This window comes from Taeniopygia guttata, chromosome 9 (genome assembly GCF_048771995.1).
Source record: "Taeniopygia guttata chromosome 9, bTaeGut7.mat, whole genome shotgun sequence".
NCBI lineage: Eukaryota > Metazoa > Chordata > Aves > Passeriformes > Estrildidae > Taeniopygia > Taeniopygia guttata.
This window is the reverse complement of record NC_133034.1, coordinates 26089570-26097816: the sequence shown is the minus strand read 5'-3', so window position 1 is coordinate 26097816 and position 8247 is coordinate 26089570. Positions and strand designations below refer to the sequence as shown.

At 50.1% G+C, this 8247-nt stretch overlaps 1 long non-coding RNA gene across 1 annotated transcript; it reads right to left on the bottom strand.

Moving 5' to 3' along the window:
* Window positions 1-2273: 2273 nt before the first annotated feature.
* On the bottom strand, window positions 2274-7431 carry LOC121470438 (uncharacterized). The gene is made up of 13 exons (XR_012057383.1): window positions 6327-7431; window positions 6072-6239; window positions 5917-5988; window positions 5173-5836; window positions 5053-5094; window positions 4637-4965; window positions 3905-4556; window positions 3785-3826; window positions 3530-3697; window positions 3369-3449; window positions 2637-3288; window positions 2521-2562; window positions 2274-2433 (listed from the first exon to the last, which is right to left on the bottom strand). It is a non-coding gene; the product is annotated as an uncharacterized lncRNA (long non-coding RNA).
* Between the last annotated feature and the right edge of the window lie 816 nt (window positions 7432-8247).

Sequence of the window (8247 nt, the reverse complement as noted above, 5' to 3'; positions counted from 1 at the left end):
ACAGCTGCTATCTGCCTGGACCTCCTAAAAATAAAGGCAAAAAACTCCACTGTAATACAGTCACCATTTAGGCTTCCCCTGCAATTGCAAACAATGACCTGCTCATGGGAAGTTCCTCATCCAGGACTGGAGCCCACTGCCACAGATTTGAACTGTCTGCATCTGAAAGGAAGTTAGAACTAGTGTCAAAAGGCTGCAGGAAAACTTAACAGTACCAAACATGTTACGGCAATCTCTTAATCCAGTCTAGAGCCAAACTACACCCTGCATTACAAATTTCAAGCCCCCAGGACTTGGGCTGTTACAGGCTATGCAGCAGGGCAGAGCAGCTCCGGGATGAATATGTGCAGACACCCGTGACACAGGACAGGACGTGACAAAGGAGGGGACAGGAGAGGGAGAGAGAGCTTTTGATGAGAAGAAAGGACCGAGAGACCCAAAGAACACAGAGTGCACCAGAGACAAGTGACAGGACACACACCGGAACTGCTCTGCCCTGTGCACCTCAGCACAGAGATCAAAACAGACACTTTCCCTTTAGGTGACCTAAGGGGACGCTTCTTGGACATCCCCATCTCTAAAACAGACAAAAACCTCTTCTAGAAAGTCCCAACCTGGCACCCCACCTCCATCCGCTCTGTGGGTCATAACCCTCCACTTATCTTGCATTCATCTGGGGATGCAAATCCCTGTTGGCTGCAGAAAAAGGCCATCTGCCTGTCTGGTAAGTTCCAGCTGTCACCTCTTGGTCTGCCAAGAGAAAGAAAACCAAACATCAGTACACAGTCTTAACAGCACATCTGCCAAAACCTGATAATTTTGCTACTCACCATTCTCCTCAAAATGGACATGTACTTGGCCTGGACGCTTCAGGTCTGCTTGGATTCTGACGCCGTCATTGCAGGGTACAGCTAGGTTAAGTGGAAACAACGTTACATGGCATTGCTGAAACTCGAGTGGACTCTCACTCCTCCCTACCTCACCGACTCACTGCAACTCCTCGGCCAGTCGTCTGGGCTACCAGGAGAAGTCCTTGAAATACAAAATTGGTAGGCTTCATCACAGGGTCCTGTAATACTTCCAGAGGGCTCATAAGTGCAGGAAACCTGGTCCATCAGCCAGCTGGTGATAGGGGCTTGGCATACTCCTAGTGGATTCCCTAAAGCACACAAACAAGAAATGATGCTTACAGTTGCACCAAAAACTGAAACCTGAGCAAGAACAAGTGCTTCTCTCCACTGCTCACCTGGCAGACTTGGCCTTGACAGCTGCTATCTGCCTGGACCTCCTAAAAATAAAGGCAAAGAACTCCACTGTAATAGAGTCACCATTTAGGCTTCCCCTGCAATTGCAAACAATGACTGACCTGCTCATTGGAAGGTCCTCACCCAGGACTGGAGCCACTGCCACAGATTTGAACTGTCTGTATCTGAAAGGAAGTTAGGACTAGTGTCAAACAGCTGCAGAAAAACTTAACAGTACCAAACATGTTACGGCAATCTCTTAATCCAGTCTAGAGCCAAACTACACCCTGCATTACAAATTTCAAGCCCCCAGGACTTGGGCTGTTACAGGCTATGCAGCAGGGCAGAGCAGCTCCGGGATGAATATGTGCAGACACCCGTGACACAGGACAGGACGTGACAAAGGAGGGGACAGGAGAGGGAGAGACAGCTTTAGATGAGAAGAAAGGACCGAGCGACCCAAAGAACACAGAGTGCACCAGAGACAAGTGACAGGACACACACCGGAACTGCTCTGCCCTGTGCACCTCAGCACAGATATCGAAACAGACACTTGCGCTTTAGGTGGCCTAAGGGGATGCTTCTTGGACATCCCCATCTCCAAAATTGACTCAAAAACCCCTCCTGCGGAGTCCCAACCTGGCACCACTCTTCCATCCCCTTTGTGGGTCGTAACCCTCGACTTATCTTGCACATATCTGGGGATGCAAATCCTCATCAGGTGCAGAAGGAGGCCTCCTGCCGGTCTGGGAAATTCCAGTTGTCACCAGGCTGTTCTCTCTTGGTCTGACAAGAGAAAGAAAACCAAACATCAGTGCACAACCTTAACAGTACATCGGCCAAAACCTGACAATTCTGCTACTCACCGTTTCCTAAGAATGCTCAGGCCACGCACCTCAGGCGTGCTTGGAGGCCGACACCTTCAACACAGGGTACACCTAGGTTAAGTGGAGACAAGGTGACGCGGCATTGCTGAAACTTCAGAGGACCCTTGCTCCTCCTCCCAACCTCCCCAACTCACCACAACTCCTCGGCCTTTCCTCTGGGCTACCAGGAGGGGACCTTGAAATACAAAACCGGTAGGCTTCATCACAGGGTCCTGTAATACTTCCAGAGGGCTCATAAGTGCAGGAAACCCGGTCCATCGGCCAGCCGGTGACAGGGGCTTGGCATACACCCAGTGGATTCCCTAAAGAACACAAACAAAAAAGCATGCTTACAGTTGCACCAAAAACTGAAACCTGAGCAAGAACAAGTGCTTCTCTCCACTGCTCACCTGGCAGACTTGGCCTTGACAGCTGCTATCTGCCTGGACCTCCTAAAAATAAAGGCAAAAAACTCCACTGTAATAGAGTCACCATTTAGGCTTCCCCTGCAATTGCAAACAATGACCTGCTCATGGGAAGTTCCTCATCCAGGACTGGAGCCCACTGCCACAGATTTGAACTGTCTGCATCTGAAAGGAAGTTAGAACTAGTGTCAAAAGGCTGCAGGAAAACTTAACAGTACCAAACATGTTACGGCAATCTCTTAATCCAGTCTAGAGCCAAACTACACCCTGCATTACAAATTTCAAGCCCCCAGGACTTGGGCTGTTACAGGCTATGCAGCAGGGCAGAGCAGCTCCGGGATGAATATGTGCAGACACCCGTGACACAGGACAGGACGTGACAAAGGAGGGGACAGGAGAGGGAGAGAGAGCTTTTGATGAGAAGAAAGGACCGAGAGACCCAAAGAACACAGAGTGCACCAGAGACAAGTGACAGGACACACACCGGAACTGCTCTGCCCTGTGCACCTCAGCACAGAGATCAAAACAGACACTTTCCCTTTAGGTGACCTAAGGGGACGCTTCTTGGACATCCCCATCTCTAAAACAGACAAAAACCTCTTCTAGAAAGTCCCAACCTGGCACCCCACCTCCATCCGCTCTGTGGGTCATAACCCTCCACTTATCTTGCATTCATCTGGGGATGCAAATCCCTGTTGGCTGCAGAAAAAGGCCATCTGCCTGTCTGGTAAGTTCCAGCTGTCACCTCTTGGTCTGCCAAGAGAAAGAAAACCAAACATCAGTACACAGTCTTAACAGCACATCTGCCAAAACCTGATAATTTTGCTACTCACCATTCTCCTCAAAATGGACATGTACTTGGCCTGGACGCTTCAGGTCTGCTTGGATTCTGACGCCGTCATTGCAGGGTACAGCTAGGTTAAGTGGAAACAACGTTACATGGCATTGCTGAAACTCGAGTGGACTCTCACTCCTCCCTACCTCACCGACTCACTGCAACTCCTCGGCCAGTCGTCTGGGCTACCAGGAGAAGACCTTGAAATACAAAATTGGTAGGCTTCATCACAGGGTCCTGTAATACTTCCAGAGGGCTCATAAGTGCAGGAAACCTGGTCCATCAGCCAGCTGGTGACAAGGGCTTGGCATACTCCCAGTGGATTCCCTAAAGCACACAAACAAAAAAGCATGCTTACTGTTGCACCAAAAACTGAAACCTGAGCAAGAACAAGTGCTTCTCTCCACTGCTCACCTGGCAGACTTGGCCGTGACAGCTGCTATCTGCCTGGACCTCCTAAAAATAAAGGCAAAAAACTCCATTGTAATAGAGTCACCATTTAGGCTTCCCCTGCAATTGCAAACAATGACTGACCTGCTCATTGGAAGGTCCTCACCCAGGTCTGGAGCCCACTGCCACAGATTTGAACTGTCTGTATCTGAAAGGAAGTTAGGACTAGTGTCAAACAGCTGCAGAAAAACTTAACAGTACCAAACATGTTACGGCAATCTCTTAATCCAGTCTAGAGCCAAACTACACCCTGCATTACAAATTTCAAGCCCCCAGGACTTGGGCTGTTACAGGCTATGCAGCAGGGCAGAGCAGCTCCGGGATGAATATGTGCAGACACCCGTGACACAGGACAGGACGTGACAAAGGAGGGGACAGGAGAGGGAGAGAGAGCTTTTGATGAGAAGAAAGGACCGAGAGACCCAAAGAACACAGAGTGCACCAGAGACAAGTGACAGGACACACACCGGAACTGCTCTGCCCTGTGCACCTCAGCACAGAGATCAAAACAGACACTTTCCCTTTAGGTGACCTAAGGGGACGCTTCTTGGACATCCCCATCTCTAAAACAGACAAAAACCTCTTCTAGAAAGTCCCAACCTGGCACCCCACCTCCATCCGCTCTGTGGGTCATAACCCTCCACTTATCTTGCATTCATCTGGGGATGCAAATCCCTGTTGGCTGCAGAAAAAGGCCGTCTGCCTGTCTGGTAAGTTCCAGCTGTCACCTCTTGGTCTGCCAAGAGAAAGAAAACCAAACATCAGTACACAGTCTTAACAGCACATCTGCCAAAACCTGATAATTTTGCTACTCACCATTCTCCTCAAAATGGACATGTACTTGGCCTGGACGCTTCAGGTCTGCTTGGATTCTGACGCCGTCATTGCAGGGTACAGCTAGGTTAAGTGGAAACAACGTTACATGGCATTGCTGAAACTCGAGTGGACTCTCACTCCTCCCTACCTCACCGACTCACTGCAACTCCTCGGCCAGTCATCTGGGCTACCAGGAGAAGTCCTTGAAATACAAAATTGGTAGGCTTCATCACAGGGTCCTGTAATACTTCCAGAGGGCTCATAAGTGCAGGAAACCTGGTCCATCAGCCAGCTGGTGATAGGGGCTTGGCATACTCCTAGTGGATTCCCTAAAGCACACAAACAAGAAATGATGCTTACAGTTGCACCAAAAACTGAAACCTGAGCAAGAACAAGTGCTTCTCTCCACTGCTCACCTGGCAGACTTGGCCTTGACAGCTGCTATCTGCCTGGACCTCCTAAAAATAAAGGCAAAGAACTCCACTGTAATAGAGTCACCATTTAGGCTTCCCCTGCAATTGCAAACAATGACTGACCTGCTCATTGGAAGGTCCTCACCCAGGACTGGAGCCACTGCCACAGATTTGAACTGTCTGTATCTGAAAGGAAGTTAGGACTAGTGTCAAACAGCTGCAGAAAAACTTAACAGTACCAAACATGTTACGGCAATCTCTTAATCCAGTCTAGAGCCAAACTACACCCTGCATTACAAATTTCAAGCCCCCAGGACTTGGGCTGTTACAGGCTATGCAGCAGGGCAGAGCAGCTCCGGGATGAATATGTGCAGACACCCGTGACACAGGACAGGACGTGACAAAGGAGGGGACAGGAGAGGGAGAGACAGCTTTAGATGAGAAGAAAGGACTGAGCGACCCAAAGAACACAGAGTGCACCAGAGACAAGTGACAGGACACACACCGGAACTGCTCTGCCCTGTGCACCTCAGCACAGATATCGAAACAGACACTTGCGCTTTAGGTGGCCTAAGGGGATGCTTCTTGGACATCCCCATCTCCAAAATTGACTCAAAAACCCCTCCTGCGGAGTCCCAACCTGGCACCACTCTTCCATCCCCTTTGTGGGTCGTAACCCTCGACTTATCTTGCACATATCTGGGGATGCAAATCCTCATCAGGTGCAGAAGGAGGCCTCCTGCCGGTCTGGGAAATTCCAGTTGTCACCAGGCTGTTCTCTCTTGGTCTGACAAGAGAAAGAAAACCAAACATCAGTGCACAACCTTAACAGTACATCGGCCAAAACCTGACAATTCTGCTACTCACCGTTTCCTAAGAATGCTCAGGCCACGCACCTCAGGCGTGCTTGGAGGCCGACACCTTCAACACAGGGTACACCTAGGTTAAGTGGAGACAAGGTGACGCGGCATTGCTGAAACTTCAGAGGACCCTTGCTCCTCCTCCCAACCTCCCCAACTCACCACAACTCCTCGGCCATTCCTCTGGGCTACCAGGAGGGGACCTTGAAATACAAAACCGGTAGGCTTCATCACAGGGTCCTGTAATACTTCCAGAGGGCTCATAAGTGCAGGAAACCCGGTCCATCGGCCAGCTGGTGACAGGGGCTTGGCATACTCGCAGTGGATTCCCTAAAGCACACAAACAAAAAAGCGTGCTTACAGTTGCACCAAAAATTGAAACCTGAGCAAGAACAACTGCTTCTCTCCACTGCTCACCTGGCAGACTTGGCCTTGACAGCTGCTATCTGCCTGGACCTCCTAAAAATAAAGGCAAAGAACACCGCTGTAACACAGTCACCATTAAGGCTTCCCCTGCAAATGCAAACAATGACCTGCTCATGGGAAGATACTCACCCAGGACTGGTGCCCTCTTCCACAGATTTGAACTGTATGCATCTGAAAGGAAGTTAGGACTAGGGTCAAACAGCTGCAGGAAAACTTAACAGTACCAAACATGTTATGGCAATCTCTTAATCCAGTCTAGAGCCCAACTACACCCTGCATTACAAATTTCAAGTCCCCAGCACTTGTGCTATTACAGGCTATGCAGCAGGGCAGAGCAGCTCCGGGATGAATATGTGCAGATACCCGTGACACAGGACAGGACATGACAAACAAGGGGACAGGAGAGGGAGAAAGAGCTTTTGATGAGAAGAAAGGACCGAGAGACCCAAAGAACACAGAGTGCACCAGAGACAAGTGACAGGACACACACCGGAACTGCTCTGCCCTGTACACCTCAGCACAGAGATCAAAACAGACACTGTCCCTTTAGGTGACCTAAGGGGATGCTTCTTGGACATCCCCATCTCTACTACAGACACAAAAACCTCTTCTAGAAAGTCCCAACCTGGCACCCCACCTCCATCCGCTCTGTGGGTCATAACCCTCCACTTATCTTGCATGCATCTGGGGATGCAAATCCCTGTTGGCTGCAGAAAAAGGCCGTCTGCCTGTCTGGTAAGTTCCAGCTGTCACCTCTTGGTCTGCCAAGAGAAAGAAAACCAAACATCAGTGCACAGTCTTAACAACACATCGGCCAAAACCTGATAATTCTGCTATTCACCATCCTCCTCAGAATGCCCAGGCCATACCCCTCAGGTGTGCTTCGAGGCCGACAGCATCATCTCCGGGTACAGAGAGGTTAAGTGGAGAGGGGGTGATGTGGCATTGCTGAAACTTGAGTGTACCCACACTCCTCCTCCCTACCTCCCCGACTCACCGCAATTCCTTGTCCATTCCTCTGGGCTACCAGGGTGGGACCCTGAAATACAAAATTTTTAGGCTTCATCACAGAGTCCTGCTATACTTCCAGAGGTCTCATAAAGCACAGGAAACCCAGTCCATCGGCCAGCTGGTGACAGCTGCTATGCATACTCTGAGGGGATTCCCCAAAGTACACAAACAAGAATGGTTGCTTACAGTTGCACCAAAAACTGAAACCTGAGCAAAAACAACTGCTTCTGTCCACTGCTCACCTGGCACCCTGGGCCTTGACTGCTGCTATCTGTCTGGACCTCCTAAAAATAAAGGCAAAGAACACCGCTGTAACACAGTCACCCATTTACGCTTCCCCTGCAAATGCAAACAATGACCGACCTGCTCATGGGAAGATACTCACCCAGGACTGGTGCCCTCTGCCACAGATTTGAACTGTCTGCATCTGAAAGGAAGTTAGAACTAGTGTCAAACGGCTGCAGGACTTAACAGCACCAAAAATGTTATGGCAATCTCCCAATAGAAATTTCAAGTCCCCAGAACTTGTGCTGTTACAAGCTATGCACCAGGGCAGAGCAGCTCCGGGATGAATATGTGCAGACACCCGTGACACAGGACAGGACGTGACAAAGGAGGGGACAGGAGAGGGAGAGAGAGCTTTTGATGAGAAGAAAGGACCGAGAGACCCAAAGAACACAGAGTGCACCAGAGACAAGTGACAGGACACACACCGGAACTGCTCTGCCCTGTGCACCTCAGCACTGTGATCTAAACAGACACTTTCCCTTTAAGTGGCCTAGAGGGGCACTTCTTGCACATCCCCGCCCACAAAGCTGATTCCCCTCTGTGGGCCTTAGCCCTCAACTTATCTCTCCAGCATCTGGGGTTGAGAAGGCTGCCTCGCCTGCTGGGAAGGTCC